The sequence below is a fragment of the Oncorhynchus nerka genome, linkage group LG9a (genome assembly GCF_034236695.1).
Source record: "Oncorhynchus nerka isolate Pitt River linkage group LG9a, Oner_Uvic_2.0, whole genome shotgun sequence".
NCBI classification, from domain to species: domain Eukaryota; kingdom Metazoa; phylum Chordata; class Actinopteri; order Salmoniformes; family Salmonidae; genus Oncorhynchus; species Oncorhynchus nerka.
The window spans coordinates 25,081,937-25,104,924 of record NC_088404.1 but is presented as its reverse complement, the minus strand read 5'-3'; the positions used below and the strand labels follow the sequence as shown (position 1 = coordinate 25,104,924).

Genomic DNA, 22,988 nt, shown 5'->3' with positions numbered 1-22,988 from the left:
TGTGTGTGTGTGTGTGTGTGTGTGCGTGTGCGTGCGCGTGCGTGCACAGGGGGAATATGTCTGGCGTGCTTCGTTCTGTCATAATGCAGGAAACAGTGGGGGACTGACTGCTCTCTGTTGGTCTCTGTTGGGATGGCTGGAGCTATCAGTCATTAATTCTGGTCATTTATGGAATTTTCCCCAAGGGATTATACAGATATGTTGTTCGATATCGGTTTCACAACGAGGTGTTATGTCATGAATATGGAGCATGGTGTTTGTTTGCGTGTGTGTGTGAATAAGAAAGAGAAAGGGGCAGTGTGTGTGTGTGTGTGTGTGTGAGAGAGAGAGCGTGCATTAGAGTGTGGGTGTGAATAAGAAAGAGAAAGGGACAGGGTGTGTGTGTGTGAATAAGAAGGAGAAAGGGGCAGTGTGTGTGTGTGTGTGTGTGTGTCTGTGTGTGTCTGTGTGTGTGTGTTTGAATAAGACAGAGACAGGGGCAGTGTATGTGTGTGTGAGAGAGAGAGAATACAGAATGCAATCAAAATACATCTACATCAATAAGGGATTTATTGATGTAGATGTATTTTGATTGCATTCTGTGTGAATGCGTCGGGCCCATACCTTCAAACTCAGTGCCTCTTTGCTTGACATCATTGGAAAATCAAAGGATATCAGCCAAGACCTCCGAAAAAAAATTGTAGACCTCCACAAGTCTGGTTCATCCTTGGGAGCAATTTCCAAACGCCTGAAAGTACCACGTTCATCTGTACAAACAATAGTACGCAAGTTTAAACACCATGGGACAACACAGCCATCATACCGCTCAGGAAGGAGACTCGTTCTGTCTCCTAGAGATGAACATACTTTGGTGTGAAAATTGCAAATCAATCCCAGAACAACAGCAAAGGACCTTGTGAAGAAGCTGGAGGGAACAGGTACAAAAGTATCTATATCCACAGTAAAACAAGTCTTATATCGACATACCCTGAAAGGCCGATCAGCAAGGAAGAAGCCACTGCTCCAAACCGTCATAAAAAAGCCAAACTACGGTTTGCAACTGCACATGGGAAAAAAGATCATACTTTTTGGAGAAATGTCCTCTGGTCTGATGAAACAAAAATAGAACTGTTTGGCCATAATGACCATCGTTATGTTTGGAGGAAAAAGGGGGAGGTTTGCAAGCCGAAGAACACCATCCCAACCGTGAAGCACAGAGGTGGCAGCATCATGTTGTGGGGGTGATTTGCTGCAGGAGGGACTGGTGCACTTCACAAAATAGATGGCATCATGAGGAAATAAAATTATGTGGATATATTGAAGCAACATCTCAAGACATCAGTCAGAAGTTAAAGCTTGATTGCAAATGGGTCTTCCAAATGGACAATAACCCCAAGCTGTTTCCAAAGTTGTGGAAAAATGGCTAATGGACAACAAAGTCAAGGTATTGGAGTGGCCATCACAAAGCCCTGACCTCAACGCTATAGAAAATGTGTGGGCAGAACTGAAAAAGCGTGAGTGAGCGAGCGAGGAGGCCTACAAACCCGACTCAGTTTATTTTAAGAACTCTGTCAGGAGGACTGGGCCAAAATTCACCCAACTTATTGTGGGAAGCTTGTGGAAGGCTACCCGAAATGTTTGACCCAAGTTAAACCATTTAAAGGCAATGCTACCAAATAAATCAAATCAAATCAATCAAATTTTATTTGTCACATACACATGGTTAGCCGATGTTAATGCGAGTGTAGCGAAATGCTTGTGCTTCTAGTTCCGACAATGCAGTAATAACCAACAAGTAATCTAACTAACAATTCCTAAACTACTGTCTTATACACAGTGTAAGGGGATAAGAATATGTACATAAGGATATATGAATGAGTGATGGTACAGAGCAGCATAGGCAAGATACAGTAGATGGTATCGAGTACAGTATATACATATGAGATGAGTATGTAAACAAAGTGGCATAGTTAAAGTGGCTAGTGATACATGTATTACATAAGGATGCAGTCGATGATATAGAGTACAGTATATACGTATGCATATGAGATGAATAATGTAGGGTAAGTAACATTATATAAGGTAGCATTGTTTAATGTGGCTAGTGATATATTTACATCATTTCCCATCAATTCCCATTATTAAAGTGGCTGGAGTTGAGTCAGTGTCAGTGTGTTGGCAGCAGCGACTCAATGTTAGTGGTGGCTGTTTAACAGTCTGATGGCCTTGCGATAGAAGCTGTTTTTCAGTCTCTCGGTCCCAGCTTTGATGCACCTGTACTGACCTCGCCTTCTGGATGATAGCGGGGTGAACAGGCAGTGGCTCGGGTGGTTGATGTCCTTGATGATCTTTATGGCCTTCCTGTAACATCGGGTGGTGTAGGTGTCCTGGAGGGCAGGTAGTTTGCCCCCGGTGATGCGTTGTGCAGACCTCACTACCCTCTGGAGAGCCTTACGGTTGAGGGCGGAGCAGTTGCCGTACCAGGCGGTGATACAGCCCGCCAGGATGCTCTCGATTGTGCATCTGTAGAAGTTTGTGAGTGCTTTTGGTGACAAGCCGAATTTCTTCAGCCTCCTGAGGTTGATGAGGCGCTGCTGCGCCTTCTTCACGATGCTGTCTGTGTGAGTGGACCAATTCAGTTTGTCTGTGATGTGTATGCCGAGGAACTTAAAACTTGCTACCCTCTCCACTACTGTTCCATCGATGTGGATAGGGGGGTGTTCCCTCTGCTGTTTCCTGAAGTCCACAATCATCTCCTTAGTTTTGTTGACGTTGAGTGTGAGGTTATTTTCCTGACACCACACTCCGAGGGCCCTCACCTCCTCCCTGTAGGCCGTCTCGTCGTTGTTGGTAATCAAGCCTACCACTGTTGTGTCGTCCGCAAACTTGATGATTGAGTTGGAGGCGTGCATGGCCACGCAGTCGTGGGTGAACAGGGAGTACAGGAGAGGGCTCAGAACGCACCCTTGTGGGGCCCCAGTGTTGAGGATCAGCGGGGAGGAGATGTTGTTGCCTACCCTCACCACCTGGGGGCGGCCCGTCAGGAAGTCCAGTACCCAGTTGCACAGGGCGGGGTCGAGACCCAGGGTCTCGAGCTTGATGACGAGCTTGGAGGGTACTATGGTGTTGAATGCCGAGCTGTAGTCGATGAACAGCATCCTCACATAGGTATTCCTCTTGTCCAGATGGGTTAGGGCAGTGTGGTTGAGATTGCATCGTCTGTGGACCTATTTGGGCGGTAAGCAAATTGGAGTGGGTCTAGGGTGTCAGGTAGGGTGGAGGTGATATGGTCCTTGATTAGTCTCTCAAAGCACTTCATGATGACGGAAGTGAGTGCTACGGGGCGGTAGTCGTTTAGCTCAGTTACCTTAGCTTTCTTGGGAATAGGAACATTGGTGGCCCTCTTGAAGCATGTGGGAACAGCAGACTGGTATAGGGATTGATTGAATATGTCCGTAAACACACCGGCCAGCTGGTCTGCGCATGCTCTGAGGGCGCGGCTGGGGATGCCGTCTGGGCCTGCAGCCTTGCGAGGGTTAACACGTTTAAATGTCTTACTCACCTCGGCTGCAGTGAAGGAGAGACCGCATGTTTTCGTTGCAGGCCGTGTCAGTGGCACTGTATTGTCCTCAAAGCGGGCAAAAAAGTTATTTAGTCTGCCTGGGAGCAAGACATCCTGGTCCGTGACTGGGCTGGATTTCTTCCTGTAGTCCGTGATTGACTGTAGACCCTGCCACATGCCTCTTGTGTCTGAGCCGTTGAATTGAGATTCTACTTTGTCTCTGTACTGACGCTTAGCTTGTTTGATAGACTTGCGGAGGGAATAGCTGCACTGTTTGTATTCGGTCATGTTACCAGACACCTTGCCCTGATTAAAAGCAGTGGTTCGCGCTTTCAGTTTCACGCGAATGCTGCCATCAATCCACGGTTTCTGGTTAGGGAATGTTTTAATCGTTGCTATGGGAACGACATCTTCAACGCACGTTCTAATGAACTCGCACACCGAATCAGCATATTCGTCAATGTTGTTATCTGACGCAATACGAAACATATCCCAGTCCACGTGATGGAAGCAGTCTTGGAGTGTGGAGTCAGCTTGGTCGGACCAGCGTTGGACAGACCTCAGCGTGGGAGCCTCTTGTTTTAGTTTCTGTCTGTAGGCAGGGATCAACAAAATGGAGTCGTGGTCAGCTTTTCCGAAAGGGGGGGCGGGGCAGGGCCTTATATGCGTCGCGGAAGTTAGAGTAACAATGATCCAAGGTTTTTCCACCCCTGGTTGCGCAATCGATATGCTGATAAAATTTAGGGAGTCTTGTTTTCAGATTAGCCTTGTTAAAATCCCCAGCTACAATGAATGCAGCCTCCGGATAAATGGTTTCCAGTTTGCAAAGAGTTAAATAAAGTTCGTTCAGAGCCATCGATGTGTCTGCTTGGGGGGGGGATATATACGGCTGTGATTATAATCGAAGAGAATTGTCTTGGTAGATAATGCGGTCTACATTTGATTGTGAGGAATTCTAAATCAGGTGAACAGAAGGATTTGAGTTCCTGTATGTTTCTTTCATCACACCATGTCTCGTTAGCCATAAGGCATACGCCCCCGCCCCTCTTCTTACCAGAAAGGTGTTTGTTTCTGTCGGCGCGATGCGTGGAGAAACCCTTTGGCTGCACCGCCTCGGATAGCGTCTCTCCAGTGAGCCATGTTTCCGTGAAGCACAGAACATTACAGTCTCTGATGTCCCTCTGGAATGCTACCCTTGCGATCCATTCCGTTGTCCTGTTTGTAAGGCAGAACACAGGATCCGCGTCGTGAAAAACATATTCTTGGTCGTACTGATGGTGAGTTGACGCTGATCTTATATTCAGTAGTTCTTCTCGACTGTATGTAATGAAACCTAAGATGACCTGGGGTACTAATGTAAGAAATAACACTAAAAAAACAAAAAACTGCATAGTTTCCTAGGAACGCGAAGTGAGGCGGCCATCTCTGTCGGCGCCGGAAATACTATTTGAGTGTATGTACACTTCTGACCCACTGGGAATATGATGAAATAAATAAAAGCGAAAATAAATAATTCTCTCTACTATTATTCTGACATTTCCCATTCTTAAAATAAAGGGGTGATCCTAACTGACCTAAGACAGGAAATATTTTCTAGGATTAAATATCAGGAATAGTGAAAAACTTAATTTAAATGTATTTGGCGTATGTAAACCTCCGACTTCAACTGTATAACATAGGAGGCTGCTGAACGGCTCATAATAAGTACCGGAACGGAGCAAATGGAATGGAAACCATATGTTTAATGTATTTGATACTATTCCACCTATTCCGCTCCAGCCATTATCATGAGCCCGTCCTTCCCAATTAAGGCTCTACCAACCTCCTGTGATAGAGAGAGAAGTAGAATGATAGAGACATAAGAGAGGGGAAGGAGAGAGAGCGAGAGAGGGAGAGAGAGAGAGAGAGATGGAGACAGAGAGAGAGCAAGAGATAACCCCATACGGTCTATTATCTGGCACTGTCACTGTCACAGAGAAGCATCTGTCACCAAACACACGGCTGAAATACAGTTGATAAATCTCTTCCTGCCTTGTTCATCCCATTCCCACATTCCTAGTGGTCTTTCTAGTGGGGTCTGACTCATCGAACTCTGCCCTTCTGATTGCTGTCTCAATCTGATGGATTCTGAACTATCTGCTCTGACATTTAGTCAATAGCGGCACGGCATAGAAGAGGAATAATCACAATGGTTGTTGGTGCAGAGGTTGGAGACCTATCATGATACGTGGAAGGGATACTTCACGGTTCCTTTAGGAGAACATCCTTTAAATCCTAGGAGAAATTTCACATATTTTAGTATCATGCTGTAGTTACTGCCCAGTTTTTTTTATGTAGGGTTGGATGAGTAGACCTACTGACTGTCAGTTTAGACTTCAGCACTGAAGCGCCATCCGATTACCTCGACCAACCCAGTATCACAGATTATTGAGAAATAAACACAAATTGCTTAATGGAATTGTGTGACAGACACACCAAAAAAGTAAAACAAATGTGTGCAGAACAGGATTTTGTATACAGTGAATTTCAATCACAGATAAAGACAGTAGGTTACTAAAGACAGAAACAACAGGAGGGAGGTTTATCAGGGAGCAAGGGTGGGCATATACCGCGAACGTCTAGCAACCCAAAGGTTGCGTGTTCAAATCTCATCACGGACAACTTTAGCATTTTAGGATGCCTGTAACGAATTTGGAATAAGTCATTTGTGTCTATTTCACAATGCGCATTGATAGTGTTTTGACCTGGACTGTGACAAACTGCACTGCCACGAGGATTCTATTTCCATTATTTGACATATTTGATTTTCATTTACAGCATTCCGTGGCGTCAAGTGGGAAGTTTGTAGACATTGAAAAATATTGACTTGAAAGGTTCCAATGTTAACAAATGGCAGGATATGATGTCATATATGTACAATGACTCAGAGGAAAATATACCCCTACAGCAAATGTCATTTTATGCTATTAGTCATATTATTATTTCCACCAGAGCCTCTGAAGCTAAATGAGTAATTACTATAGCACAGTGTTGTGTTAAATACCGTAAAATGGAAAGTGTGTTTGTCAACAGTTAATTTGTCCTCTCAAAGAAGTATGTTTTAGTCATCGGGACGGGGATTTTATATAACAATGCCCTCACCACACACACAGATGACACTGTTATGTACGCTATTTCCCCTACGGCTGACCAGGCTATGTTGGAGCTGTAATCTGGTTTTGTTGCCTTGCACAAAGTTCTGGTTGATTCAACATTGGTACTTAATGCTGGAAAAACTAAATGTATGCTGTTTGTTAATTCTCGTAGAAATATTTCAGATGGCTTACACAATTATGCATTGCATGGTTCTTTCATCCAGCTGGTTCCTGCCTATAAATATCTGGGCTTTGGATTTATAATTATTTGACCATTGAAAAACATACGGATGAGCTAGTTAAGAAGCTGAGATTTAAAGTAGGCTTTTATAGAAATAGATCATGCTCTCCCTGAACAGCAGGAGGCAGATTGTACAGTTAACTTTCCTGCCAGTTCTTGACTACGGTGACACCATTTATCGGAATGCAGCAGCTCCTAAATTCACATCACTGCATTCTGCATCAAAAGGTTGTCTGGTCCTCATTCAATTCCCCTAGATCACTTCATTATTCCCTTTTTGTTTACAACTTCGTTGCCTAAGTATAACAGGGTTGGTCTTGAGATTCCTCTGGTCTCCACCGAACTAGGTAAATCCAGGTTTAACGCTCCACATTTTTGGAATCACTTACAAAATTCATTACATTTAGATTCTCCGATTCCACTAAGGCAGTTTAAAACCCTGAGGTGTGCAATTGTTTTGACTGATTGACTTTAATAATTGGTTTATAATGCCTGTGATGTTCTAATATACTTGTTATTGTATCTTGTTATTGTATCTTGTAGTTTTAGCTTTTATTTTATGTTCTTAGGGCACCATTGAAAATGAGACCCTGTTCTTAATTGGGCTCCTCTGATTAAATACAAGTGATTAATAATAATATACACACACCCCATCCCCTGGCCTCGGTCCACTCAGATAAAACAGATGTGGTTGATGTCAAGTGAAAGAATAGGCAGGACATGACTAGCTGTATCTACATGCTTTGGGGTAGATACAGTCACAGAGGAGTGAGCAGAGCACAGTGACTTCTCTCTCTGCTGCCTCTGATTGCTAGCATTGTCTGGAAAGCATCCTGCAGGGAGCATGCGACTCATGGATATTACACACAGTGTTATTAACCTTGACAGAAGAAATGACATGAAAAGAGGGTAATAACAGAGAGTGAGTAAGCTATTACCTCAGGATAAAAGAACAGGGCTTACAGAAAATGGTTTTTCCTCAGATTGGAGGGAATTGTGTAATGCTGGTTGGGGTTGTTTTCCTGTGGTGTGTCAGTCAGACCTTGTCCTCATTTCCTCCTATGTGTGTGTGTGTGTGTTTGCATGTGTGTGTGCATGATTGTGTGTGTGTCTGTATGTGGCAGTATATGTATGTGTGTTAATGTACATGCCTGTGTGTGCACGTACACATTTATCCATGTGTGTATGACAGCAGAGCCGGCTCTAGCCTTTTGGGGTACCTAATTGAGGTTTGGTCTGGGGTCCCTCACCTTGCGGCAAAATATTTCCGTGGCCCCCCTCTTGACAGTGGAGAGAGAAAAAATTCAGTTTTCTGCAATTCTACATATTTTGCCATGGGGCCGATAAAAAAAAGTGCAATTCTTGAACAAATTTCATGCAATACTACTCATTTTGCCATGGGGTGGAGAGACATTTTTGCAGTTTTAAGGTACATTTCCTGCAATTCTACATATTATTTTAGCGGTTAGAGAGGTGAGCCAGCAGCCGGAGGGTTGCCAGTTCAAACCCCCGAGCTGACAAGGTACAAATCTGTCGTTCTGCCCCTGAACAGGCAGTTAACCCACTGTTCCTAGGCCATCATTGAAAATAAGAATTTGTACTTAACTGAAGAACTAATTAAAGGTAAAATAAAATAATGTCTAAGTGGAATTCAGTTTAAATAAAAAATTAAAAGCTGTAATGTCTTGAGTCAATAAGTATTCAACCCTAAATAAGCAAGCCTAAATAAGTTCAGGAGAAAAACATTTCCTAAACAAGTCACATAATAAGTTGCATGGACTCACTCTGTGTGCAATAATAGTGATTTGAATGACTACCTTATCTCTATACCTCACACATCTGTAAGGTTCCTGAGTCGAGCTGTGAATTTCAAACACGGATTCAACCACAAAGACCAGGGAGGTTTTCCAATGTCTCGCAAAGAAGGGCACCTATTGGTAGATGGGTAAAAATGAAAAAATATCCCTTTGAGCATGGTGAAGTTATTAATTACACTTTGGATGGTGTATCAATACACCCAGTCACTACAAAGATACAGGCATACTTCCTAACTCAGTTGCTGAAGAGGAAGAAAACCGCTCCACAATACTAACCTAATCGACAGAGTGATAAGAATGAAGCCTGTACATAATAAAAATATTCCAGAACATGCATCCTGTTTGCAACACGACACTAAAATAATACTGAAAAAAATGTGGCAAAGCAATTAGCTTTTTGTCCTGAATACAAAGTGTTATGTTTGGGGCAAATCCAATACAACACATTACTGAGTACCACACATATTTTCAAGCATAGTGGTAGCTGCATCATGTTATAGGTTATCTTTTAATCGTTACAATTGAAGAGCTTGAAGAATTTTGAAAATTAGTTTTTCAGGATAAACATTTTACAGAATGGAGCTAACAATGTTCACCTTTCAGCAGGACAATATCCTAAAACACAAGGCCAAATCTACACTGGAGTTGCTTACTAAGAAGACAGTGAATGCTCCTGAGTGTCTGAGTTACAGTTTTTACTTAAATCTGCTTGAAAATCTATGGCAAGACTTGAAAATGGTTGTTTAGCCATGATCAGCAACCAATATGACAGAACTTGAAGAATTATGAAAATAATAATTGGCAAACGTCACATAATCCAGGTGTGGAAAGCTCTCAGAGACTTACCCAGGGTGTTGTGTGTAGATGGGTGAGAAAGAATAAATATGTCATCAATTTTGAATTCAGGCTGTAATACAAAACAATGTGGAATGAGTCAAGGGGTATCAATACTTTCTGATGCTACTGTATGTGTATGTGTGTCTTTCGGCAAGGTTGAGTTAAAAGCGGAGGTCAAATTTCAGTTGGACCTTATGTGCATTTGACCAATAAAGGGATCTTAATCTTGTAATGATATATACCATGCTAATATGATATCTGAGTGAGAATGACTCTAAATCAATGTGGGCCCCCTGGACATGCCCTGCATGTTCGGTCAGTATTCAGATATCTGGCTAGACTAATTACTAATAAAAAATTGTTCAGCTGACATGGCTAATTGAGTGACTGCCAGGGGTCCCCTAGCGGCCGGAGGCCCTAAGCGACCGCTTATATCACTTATGCCTGGAACCGGCCCTGTATGATAGTATGTGTGGCTCAGTAACACGCTCATGGTTTATCTCAGGCTGTCAGTCTCTGTGTGATGCCATCCACCCTGGGCTGTTGCCAAGCTGCTCTGGGACCAGGGATTTCTCTGTTTATGCTGATGCATCTGCCTTCAGTCTATCTCTCAGCCTCTCTCGCTCTACCTGAAGGTAATCCTTCAATCAGGCCCAGTCATTTAATACACATGCGCGCAAGCATGCACGAACACACACACACACACACACACACACACACACACACACACACACACACACACACACACACACAATGTAGATACAAGTTTGTTTGTTTTGTCATCTAATTTTGAAGATAAATAGCTAATTACTGTAGTTGTAATGAGATATTGATTTCCCACAGAAAAGTAAGCCGTGAGCTCCAGCTCTGAGGGTCGCGTGTCAATCCCAGTGCTAGACACTCGTTTGTTATTAACACATATCCCAACCCTTAACTTAACCATTCGGAATGAATGCCTAAACTTAACCGTGGAGTTGTTTTTGTTTTAACCCTATTCCCAACCTTAACCCTTAACCATTTGGAATTAATGCAGGAGGAGCTACATAAAGGAGGAGCTGCAGCAGGAGGAGCAACTCAGTGTCCAAAACACCTTGAAATTTGAGGTTTAGAGCAACTAAAGAAACATAGATACATGTCAAATTTGTCAAACTGTGAGATCTTGTTGGTCAAGAGGTAGCCTGGTCCCAGATCTGTGCCAACTCCTAATGTCTTGTTTGGTAATGAGAGAAGATGAGAGAAGAGACTAGATGAACATATAAAAAAACAAATATATATATAATAATCATTTAGCAGACACTCTTATCCAGAGTGATTTACAGGAGCAATTAGGGTTGAGTGTCTTGCTCAAGGGCACATCAACAGATTTTTACCTAGTCTCCTCGGGGATTCAAACCAGCGACCTTTCAATAACTGGCTCAACGCACTTAACCGCTAGGCTACCTGAACCACTAGGCTACCTGAACCACCAGGCTACCTGAACCACTAGGCTACCTGAACCACTAGGCTACCTGAACCACTAGGCTTTGGGTATATGATGTACAAGGATCAGACAGTATGGAAGTATAGAGAGGCTTTCAATCTAAGTCAACAACCATGACGCCATACGATGATAATCAAATGGCTGGGGAAGTGTCAAATGACTCTATATTGGCATCTGGAAACAGGTTGTTACACACATATGCACTCCGATATCCTTTGCCATTAATGTCAGCACAAGGGCACATTAGAAGTTTCTTTTTTCCAAGCTACATAATGTCTTATTTTCTATTTCTTTCCTGGCCTTTTATACACCATAGCAGTAAGTGAGTTTTCCGACGTAATGGAAAATGTACTGTCAATGGTGGGTGTAGCTGGTGCATGGAAGTCAGGCGCAGGAGAGCAGAGATGAATGGACAAAGCACTTTACTTAGGCAATCATAACTCAGAATGCAACCGCATCACAAAAATAAATTCACAAAGAACAGGTGAGGCAGCACAAAGTACAAAACCCAAGTACAAAGTACCGGCTGCCACAAAGCATGGGTATAAAACAAAACCCGGCGCAAACCAGCCGGCAGCGTACCAACCTTGACAATAAACAATACCCCACACAGACATGGAGGGAACAGAGGGCTAAATACACATGTTAATTAGTAGGAGATGTAAACCAGGTGTGCAGAAAGACAAGACAAAACAAATGGAAAATGAAAGGTGGATCGGCGATGGCTAGAAGACCGGTGACGCCGACCGGCGAACACTGCCCGAACAAGGAGAGGAACCGACTTCGGCGGAAGTCATGACATGTACAGTGACTTCAGAAAGTAGTCACACCCCACATTTTGTTGCATTACAAAGTGGGATTAAAATGGATGTCATTTCCTTTTTGGGGGGGACGGGAGGTCTACACAAAATACTCTGTAATGTCAAAGTGGAAGAAAAATGTGAACATTTGTAGAAAACGTATGCCATATAAAACACTAATATATCTTGATTACATAAGTATTCAACTCTTTGAGTCAATACATATTAGAATTACCTTTGGCAGCTCTTGAAAATATGGAGAGTGGTACTCAGTAATGTGTTGTATTAGATTTGCCCCAAACATAACACTTTGTGGACAAGAATAATTTTGCAGGCCCAATTTTTCAGTTTTTGATTTGTTAAAAAAGTTTGAAATATCCAATAAATGTCGTTCCATTTCATGATTGTGTCCCACTTGCTGTTGATTCTTCACAAAAAAATACAGTTTCATATCTTTATGTTTGAAGCCTGAAATGTGGCAAAAGGTCGCAAAGTTCAAGGGGGCCGAATACTTTCGCAAGGCACTGTAGCTTAGATTGTAGGATGGCTGGGGTGTTAAGCATATCCCAGTTTAGGTCACCTAGCAGGACGAACTCTGAAGATAGATGAGGTGCAATCAGTTCACATATGGTGTCCAGGGCACAGCTGTGAGCTGAGGGGGGTCTATAACAGGCGGCAACAGTGAGAGATTCATTTTTAAAATTAGAAGCTCGAACTGTTTGGGCATGGACATGAAAAGTATGACAGAACTTTGCAGTCTATCACTGCAGTAGATTGCAACTCCTCCCCCTTTGGCAGTTCTATCTTGATGGAAAATGTTGTAGTTGGGGATGGAAATCTCAGAATTGTTGGTGGCCTTCCTAAACCAGGATTAAGACACGGCAAGGACATCAGGGGTGGCAAAAGCAGTGAGAATAAAACAAACTTAGGGAGGAGGCTTCTGATGTTAACATGCATGAAACCAAGGCTTTTACGGTTACAGAAGTCAACAAATGAGAGCACCTGGAGACACACAGGGCCTGGATTAACCTCTACATCACCCGAGGAACAGAGGAGGAGTAGGATGAGCATACGTCTAAAGGCTACAAAACTGGTTGTCTAGTGCATTGGGGACAGAGAATAAAAGGAGCAGATTTCTGGGCGTGGTAGAATAGATTCAGGGTATAATGTACTGACAGGGGAATGGTAGGGTGAGGGTACAATGGAGGTAAACCTAGGCATTGAGTGATGATGAGAGAGTTTTTGTCTCTGGAGGCACTGGTTATGCTAGATGAGGTCAACGCATGTGTGGGAGGTGGGACAAAATAGGTATCTGAGGCATGTTGAGTGGGGCTAGGGGCTCTGCAGTAAAATAAAACAATGATAACTATCCTAAACAACAGTATACAAGGCATATTGACATTAGAGAGAGACATAAAGCAATCACAGGTGTTGATTGGGAGAGCTAGCTGAGACAACAACGGGTAAGACAGCAACAGCTCATCAACTAAGACAACAACAACAGGTAAAATGGCAATGAATGGGCAGAGAGGGTCAGTTAACTACACACAGGGCCTGAGTTTGAGGCTGGTGCCGACAGATAAACTAAATGGAGTACCGTGATTAATGAACAGTCCAGCAGGCATCAGCTATGTAGCCAGGTGATCATAGGGTCCAGTGAACAGCAATAGATGAAACAGGGAAGCCGTTAGGTAGTCGTTACTACCCTTGCAAGTAGGAGACACAGCGTTCATAAAGTAAGCAGGCCAGGGATAGCAGAAGCGTCTTCACCGATGTCCGGCAACAGCCGGTTTGAGGGCACAACGGACGGTTTAATATCTGCAGACCAGTCGTGATGGATCGGCGGGGATCCGTGTCGACAACGGGTTCAGGCCAATTGGCAAAAGAGGTATTGTAGCTGGAGTCATTTTGTTTGCTAGCAGGGAGATGCGCCTGGCTCGAGGCTAACTGGTGCTAGCCTCGGGACAAGGGCGTTAGCCACTATTGCCGTTCGGTAGCAGCTAGCTAGCTGCGATCATCCGATGCAAAGGTCCAGAGCTTATGGCAGGAATCCGGTGATGTAGTGGCTTCTAGACGTGTTAGTGAAGAGTCCAGGAGGCATTAGCTGTGTAGCCGAGTGATCATAGGGTCCACTGAGCAGGCCGGGAGATGGGCCTGGCTCATGGCTAGCTTCGGGATCTGGGCCACTCGGTAGCAGCTACCTAGCTGTGATGATCTGGAGTAATGGTCCAGAGCTTACGACAGGAATCTGGTGATTTAATGGAGATAAGCATAGTGTGGATGCATAGGGTAAATGTTGGGTGGGAATGAATGAGAATGGATGAGTAAATCGATGTGTGTAAGGGTGTCTGAGAGTTAGGAAGGGTGAGAAAAGATGGGAGGTTGGGACAAGCTTTACTTGGGTGGGTAAGGTTGGGAAAGGATGGGAGGTAGGGACAAGCTTAGCCTGGGTGGGAAAGGATGGGCAAGGGTGGGTGGTAGGGACAAGCTTAGCTTGGGTGGGGTGAAGGGGGGAGAAAACAGGAAGGGAGAGGTAGAGATGGTACAATATAGTACAATGTAGTTCTTAGTTCTGGACAGGTTAGGAGAAGATGTCGAATCCTTATTATTCCTTTTTTGTCAGTATAGCTAAGATATAATGGTGGTTATTGGTAAGAGGGGAGAGGGGCTCTATCCGAGGGACTGGGACGGGGAGACTGGGAGGGAATCATACACTTCTCTGAGATGTGTGTGGGGCCTCCACTCATTTCACTTCAGTCTCTCGGTGGACCCACTTTCCCCAAGTAGACCCCACCAGCCACTATATTTTCTTTTAATTTACAAGGTAATACAAACTGACCACAATACTTAAATGGCAGACTTTCTCCAATGCATGTGTAAAGACATAATCCACAGGATTTGTGGTACATCAGGAGAGGAGTTGGAGTTTAAAAGCCCTAAAAGGCGTAGCGCCTAAAAGTACAAAACAGTTATTTGCTTTGTGACTTTTGTGTACTCTCTGTTAAATGTCTGCTCAGCCCACATGCTCACATACTCTATATGCACTATATATACAGAAGTATGTGGACACCCCTTCAATTAGTGGAATCGGCTATTTCAGCTATACCCGTTGCTGACAGGTGTATAAAATCAAGCACACAGACATGCAATCTCCATAGACAAACATTAGCAGTAGAATGGCCTTACTGAAGAGCTCAGTGACTTTCACCGTCATAGGAAGCAACGTCAGCACAAGAACTGTTCATCGGGAGATTCATGAAAAGGGTTAACATGGTCCGAACAGCCGCACACAAGCCTAAGAAAACCATGCGCAATGCCAAGCGTTGGCTGGAGTGGTGTAAAGCTTGCCACGATTGGACTCTGGAGCAGCAGAAACGCATTCTCTGGACGGATGAATCACGCTTCACAATCTGGCAGTCCGACGGACGAATCTGGATTTGGTGGATGCCAGGAAAACGCTACCTGCCCGAATGCATAGTGCCAACTGTGAAGTTTGGTAGAGGAGGAATAATGGTCTGGGGCTGCTTTTAATTCTAGATGATTCTGTGCTTCCAAATTTGTGGCAACAGCCCCTGTGCACAAAGCAAGGTCCATACATGTTTATTTTCAAAGGATGAAGCTAAGAACATTCAAAACGTCATAGTTAAGAACAGTACAACATTGTGGAAGAAAATTAAACTTATTTTACAAGAACCAATACCACTCCATAAAACACACAACACTAAGGAACAATCCTAGATCCTAGATAGATAGATAGATTTTCAGAATTCACAGATACATTGGTTTACATGGCAAACTTAAGGCATAGAAACTGTAATTGACTTGGAAATCAATGTATTTCCACGACAGAATAAAAAGCAATTTTGGACTGACCAATGTAGATATTGGCAAATACTTAAAAGTTTCTTATCAAGAAATTACGAATTTGGGAATCATCGTCTCTTCTGATGACAGTGATTCTTAGTCATTGATTTGTCCTTAATTTGTCTGATTAATTTTCAGAGTCAGAGAGAGTCAGCATGGCATGATCATCCTCCAGAAAGGAGTCCATCACAACTTTTCCCGCTGATCTTTGTTGATAACTTCAAGGCAGCAATTCAACACTTTTTCAGTTCTTCATGATATCTTTAAAAACAAGCCTCGGTAGAAAGGATTTTCCACGCATACTGAGCAGCTCATGTTATAGACGGAAGCATGCTACATGGGAGACCAATCTGATCTCCTCTCTCAGCCCGTCCTGCCCATACATTATCTCAGCCAATCATGGCTAGTGGGAAGGTTCCTGTATTTTTCTGTGGCTAAACTGACTAGGCTCTTAATTTAACAATTGTATTGGTATTTACAGATGGCATACAAGTTTGTTATTGAGGCACAAGAAAGTTCACATGTTTCAGAAGCATTTCTGACAAAAAAACACATTTTATTCAAATGCCTCTCCTGTGAAGTAGTGATGTCCGACATACTCCTAGCTTCTTGAAATGGGTTGCAAATGCTTTACTGTCTATATGTTGAAAGTGTGTGGGGGACTCAGAGAAACAAAATGGTGCAGTTTGAGGCCATGTGGAGGAGAGTAATGCTGGCGGTGGAGATGGGGGTGTGAGCAGGTGGGTCTTGGCAGGGGTGATGTTGTGGATGTTTGTAAGCGTCTGTATGTTGTTGTTTGTATGTGTATGTTTTGTATTGTTTAAAAATATATAAAAAATCATAAAAAAATGTAATTGCATCTGCTTGCAAACGTGTTCAAAGGATCCACATGGTTCTCTCCGAGAGGAAACCCACACCTCCACTGAAACAAGGTTCAAAGAGGCAGAAAGCGTTGAATGCTTGACAGATGGAATTCATTAGGTTTTGTTGATGTGTGTTTGTGCGTGTGTAGATAATTGCCTTTGCATGTGTTTGTGTGAGATCTAAATGGAAGTTTATATCTGATATACGTGTTACTGTAAGAGAAAATTACAACATCTTCTCCTTGTACTGGGACGTATAGACTACAGCTATGCATCGATTGCGGCATAATTATGTCTCTGTCGTATTGTATGTTTCTTTGGGTGTGTGCCTGCATGGATGCATGTGTTGTGCGCATGCATTTGTGTGTGCGTACATGTGTGTGTTGTGTGTGCTTGTAAGTATGTGTGTGCTTGTGTATGTACTGTATGTGCGTGTTTACGATATGTGTGTGTCTGATAGCATGTTGACATGCTCTCTCCCCAGACCATGTTCTATATAAGCAATAAGGCCCGAGCTGTTGTGTTATTTGGCCAATATACCACGGTAAGGGCTGTTCTTACGCACAACGCAATGTGGAGTGCCTGGATACAGCCCTTAGCCGTGGTATATTGGCCATATACCACAAGGTGCCTTATTACTATTATAAACTGGTTACCAACATAATTAGAGCAGTAAAAATAAATGTGTTGTCATACCTGTTGTATACGGTCTGATATACCACAGCTTTTCGGACAATTCAGGGCCTGAACCATCCAGTTTATAATACTAATAGAAGCATAAATGAGAATGTGTAGATATTTTCTCCCAGGGTCTGTGTGATCTCACTTTGTCAGAGTGGTTGTAGCCTCCAACTTCCAACACGTCCCTGTGGCTGCTATACAGTACTAACCCATTAAAGACTTGTGGTCGGTGGCCGTCTTAGACCGTACTGTGGTTGCTGGGTATCCCAGACCAAGCCCATAGTCAAGCACTTGTACAGTCATCCCAGGCATGTGTACTCCGCCTCTCATCTAACTCACATACAACTCTAGACATTTTACTCACAGTTGTATTTGTACCACTGAAAATTGGCCTACAAATGTCAATGCATACGAGGAAATAAAGCTGTTATACAATGTACCATATGTTATATTCTCTCTTAGTCTCTCTCTTACTTTCTGCATCACTGTTTCTCAGGCTAGCTCCATCATGTCTGATTCCTCTGTCTGTATACATATGGCCACCATCTGGTCTGGCAGGGGGATGTCAGAGCCCAGAGTGAGCCAGCTCCAGCTCCCTCAAAAGACTATGTGCAGTATCAGGGTTAACCCCTTACAGGCACACCTGATATAGTACATAGTGCAGTACACTCTGCAAAGAAAGGTACAATCTCTTTTTCCTTATCTCTTTTCTGTATCTTTCTCTCTCCCTTATTCTTGTTTTTACATACAGACATTTCTTTCTCCTCTCTCTCTCTCTTCTTATTTGATACAAGTCACATGCCTCTGGTCTAAGTTGTATTATTCATCTCTAAATCCCCTAGAACAGCGAGTACAGTACACAGAGGACAGAGTGACTTAGCAGATAGACGGACTCCTCCATTTCAGTGTCGTCCCTGCTCTGTGAGAAACACAAGAAAAAACTAGTACCATGGAGCTGCAGAGTTTTCTGGGGAAGAACCAGGCTCTAGTGCGTCCCTCGAAAATAGATTTAAGTGCAGGGTAAAGCCACATCGAGGTCACAACTCCTACATTCAAGCCTGGGGAAGTCAGAGAGGCAGGGCCTGCCTCTCCAAGCAGGGCTGGTCCTGCATGCTAGGCATTCAGCCCTACAGACAGGGGGTGGCAGAGATAGACAGCCTATAGTAACCCTGCTTTGTTCCCTCTTTTCTCCCTACATAGCTCATTGGTTGTTGTTGTTTTTCCTCTAATAGGCCTATATAGTAGCTCAGATGGATTTCTGTGCTCATGTGTCAACATTTATAAGTAAAGCAGTTATTTGATAATCAATGTTTCAACAGCAAAGTAAACAGTAATTGTTTCCTCCTGTATACAACCAATTATTCATCATTCAGTGATGAGTGGCTTGCCTGGAGGATCTCTCTCTCTCTCTCTCTCTCTCTCTCTCTCTCTCTCTCTCTCATTCTCTCTCCCTCATACATTTAAACCTCATGACTGAATAGCACTAGCTGTCATTTGGCCCAGGTAGTTGAATATATTCAAAGTCTGAAATGTATTATTCAAAAGACACAATGGCTACTGGATCGCACCACTGCCACCATATGTCAGAGGGATCTCTGTCATTGCAAAAAACATTTATTCTGTCACATGCATTTTTGTTAACAACAACATCAGAAAATAATTTCATAATCTTAATTAATCATCTAATCTCTGGTGGCTGAATATTGCCAGGTTTGAACCACAGCACAGTGACAGGGACATAATCAGGAGAGTCCTGGCTTGCTTTTTTGTCAGACCCACTTAAATTTGCTTACCGGCCCAATAGATCAACAGACGATACAATCGCCATTGCGCTGCACACTGCCCTAACCCACCTGGACAAGAGGATACCTATGTAAGAATGCTGTTCATTGACTAGATCAGCCTTCAACACCATAGTACCCTTCAAGCTCATCATCAAGCTCGGGGCCCTGGGTCTGAACCCCGCCCTGTGCAACTGGATCCTGGACTTCCTGACGGGTCGCCCCCAGGTGCCAGGTGGTGAAGGTGGGAAACAACACCTCCACTTCACTGATCCTCAACACTGGGGCCCCACAAGGGTGTGTACTTAGCCCCCTCCTGTACTCCCTGTTCACCCATGACTGCGTGACCACGCACACCTCCAATTCAATCATCAAGTTTGCAGACGACACAAACATAGCAGGCCTGATTACCAACAATGACGAGACAGCCTACATGGAGGAGGTGAGGGCCGTGGCGGAGTGGTGCCAGGAAAATAACCTCTCCCTCAATGTCAACAAAATGTGTCCTCCAGGACACCTACAGTACCTGATATAACATGAAGGCCATGAAGGACAACAACCACCTGAGCCACAGCCTGTTCACCCCGCTACCATCCAGAGGGTGAGGTCAGTACAGGTGCATCAAAGCTGGGACCGAGAGACTGAAAAACAGCTTCTATCTCAAGGCCTTCAGACTGTTAAATAGCCATCACTAGCTGGCTACCACCTGGTTACTCAACCCTGCCCCTTAGAGGCTGCTATCCTATATACATAGACATGGAATCACTGGTCACTTTAATAATGGAACACTAGTCACTTTATTAATGTTTACATACTGCTTCACTCATTTCATATGTATATACTGTATTCTATTCTACTGTATTTTAGTAAATGCCATTCCGACATTGCTCATCCTAATATATATATATTTCTTTATACCATTATTTTACTTTTAGATGTGTGTATTGTTGTGAATTGTTAGATACTACTGCACTGAGCTAGGAACACAAACATTTCACTACACCCGAAATAACATCTGCTAAATATGTGTATGTGACCAATAAAATGTGATTTGATTTGAACTCAAGCAGTTCTTCCCTGAGGGCATTGGCTTCACTGGCTTGCATTAGAACACAGTGAGTCACCTTGCCCCAGCCAAGCCTGTGAGCATCCTGCACTTCACTGTCAGCTGGTCTTGTACCATCACTGCATGATTATGCACTCTGCGTCACAGTAAGGTCAAGGACTGGGAAAGTTAAAGCCAAAAGCTAAAGTGCAAACTTGCAAGGTGTTTTTCAAGCACATACTCTCATTCATAAATCAATTAATACATTTTGAGGACATTGGCAAAATTACACGCTCGAAAACTGTGAGTGAACCCAATTTTTTCTTCAGGGTCTTGATACGGGTCTTTACTTTGGCCAAGTTTCATAGTAAACAACTCTCTGGCACCCCTTGGAAATCCTGACTTTTCAGTGATCTTCCGCGTAAAGCCTGTCCAGCTCCAACAGAACTGTGTTGGTCTGACTGAAGGATGGCCAAGGGATGGAGAGATGACCGGGGGAGCCAACAGAGAACAGGAAGGAGTCTTACCTTGCCCCTCAGTGTGAGCCTCTTCTCTCCATCCTCCTTCTCTTTTTCCCTCCTGTCTCAGGTCACACACAGGACTGGCACCCATGGACTAAGTGGATGTTCAGGTCATGGCCTGCATGTTGAGGGCCTCTGTGGCAACTGGCACGAGGGTGCCTCTGCTGCCAGCCAGCCCAGCCTAGCTTATGGGAAATCAAGGTGACACTTCAGTGTTTTTGTAACTCATAGCATCCCCCTCATAGAGTCCTCCTGATGTCGCCTTTTCTAGCTTTGACTATGGCATGATGCTCGAAATTTACCTCCAGAAGAATGTGGCTGTTATTACGTTCTCTACAAAAATGATGTGTGTTTTGCTTAATCACTGCACATCAAAGGTTGAGGAACACATTTAGCAAGCTGTATAATGGTGTGAAAGTGGTGGCAGGGGAGGGGAGAGATGCCAGCACAGCTCCCCGCTGCTTTAAGTGCTGGATTAAAGCTGGATTTCCTGTAGCGTGGCTCTGTGAGCTGGCAAGATAATAAAGAAGGTGTTTCAGAGAAATCCATATTGTGCCTATGTGCTTTCTGAATATGTGTATGTGACCAAGAAAATGTAATTTAATTTGATTAAGGTAGCCTGGTCTGTGGTCCCGGATCTGCTGCCTTGCCAACACCTACAGTCATTGTCATGTATTGCACAAACAGATCTGGGACTAGGCTACCTACCTGTAAAAGTCTTCCACCAAGGCATTGGTTGATACTGTCAGTTAGGTTTGGATGGTGCTGTATCAGACATCTGACCCTATCCTACTGAAGCAGATGGTTGGGTCTCATGTCCTTTGTTAGAGGGACATGTGTTTGTATGTGGTCCCCCGTAGTGTACCTAGCTGAGGTGTATAATGGGAGGGGTCATGAACACCGAGCAGTGCGCTGTGGCTCTACACCACATAACACCTGTTATCCCTGCGTCACGGCAACCAGTCACCCCCCACTGGCTCTCCGTCTCCATGGTGACTGACTTTCATTACTGTCAATATTCTGACCATCGTCACCCTGGAGGAGAAAAACATAGAAAAAAATGTTTGGAATCAGAAATTATCTGAGGTCTCTATTCTATGTGTAACAAATTAGTCTAGTCATGTGTAATGGGTCAGAGGAGGATTACTAAATTCCCTTGAAGCAACTTTTTTCCTTATAGACTGATGATTAGTGTAAACTGCAAGGCCAGGCAGCAAGTCAATTAAATTAGCTGCATATTGAGGAGGAAGTGTTAAAACCAAAGCTACTTTCCCTTTTCCCTAGGGAGTAGAGGGCCATTGGTTATAGCCATTTTGTCATTTGACACACCGCAGGCGTGAGTCGTGGGAAGCGGTAGCAGCACTGCGCTGCTGTGGAAGAATAGGAAATGGGAAGGAAAGCAAATCTGCCTCGTCATCCCCTGAGCAGGAGAGAATGACTAATGTAATTTGTGGCTGCAGCTATGAGGAAACTGCCTCCATGATATTAGCTTAGGTAGAACACTCCATCTGAGCCAAACTGAAGAGGGATATGTACAGCATTCAAATATGAGCACATACCCTCATTTCTGCAGAGCTAAATAGCCATATTTGAAATGAGGAACTAGAATTTAACATGGCCACCTGATGGTTTAAATCTGAATAAAATAACACAATAAGTAGGTGTGGAATCATGTGATAAAGTAAGGTGTCTCACTGCCAAGGGAGATGATAGTCGAATTGAATATACATAATGGATCCACAAAACAAGAAAGGCTAGATTATTAAACTGTGGACTACAGCTATTTACTTCACACCAAGCATCTCGTATTGAAACGTGAGGATGGAGACAGGCAGGTAACTATCAGCAGCAGTCTACCCCCTTCCTAAAACACACTGGCATAAATACCAGTTGGTAACACTGCTACCTGGCTTGGGTCATACACAACTCACTTGTATTTATGAGTTGTATTTACTTGTATTTATCGCTAAAATACATCAAAGTAGCATGGCATTCATAAATTCATCAGCATTTAACCATACAATTCATTAACTCAAAATAATACAGAGCTCTTACATGTATATAATAGCAGATGTTTGGGCATACATTCAGCAACAGGTAGAGTTTATCAATGTCAGGAAAACACTGCAAAGGCGGCATTAAGCTGCATCATCACAAATCATATATATATTCGTTTTTTTCTATAAGCAATAATACTCTATGAAACACAGGCAGTCATTGTGGACATTTCTGAAATTGAGGGGATGAAGTATCCTCTCCCTGTTCCAATGCCTCATCTTGTAAACAGCAAACGATTACACCCTAGCTCAGCGACAAAGACTGCCAGGCGTTGTTCCTCACACACAGTGATTGCTTGTGTAGACAGAAACACAATACAGTATAC

General features: G+C 43.5%; 1 protein-coding gene across 2 annotated transcripts in view; it reads left to right on the top strand.

Annotated features, from left to right (window-relative positions):
• The window catches only part of LOC115134096 (ankyrin repeat and BTB/POZ domain-containing protein 3-B-like), a 105,707-nt gene that overhangs the window by 46,404 nt on the left and 36,315 nt on the right, over positions 1–22,988 (top strand). The window lies entirely within an intron of this gene.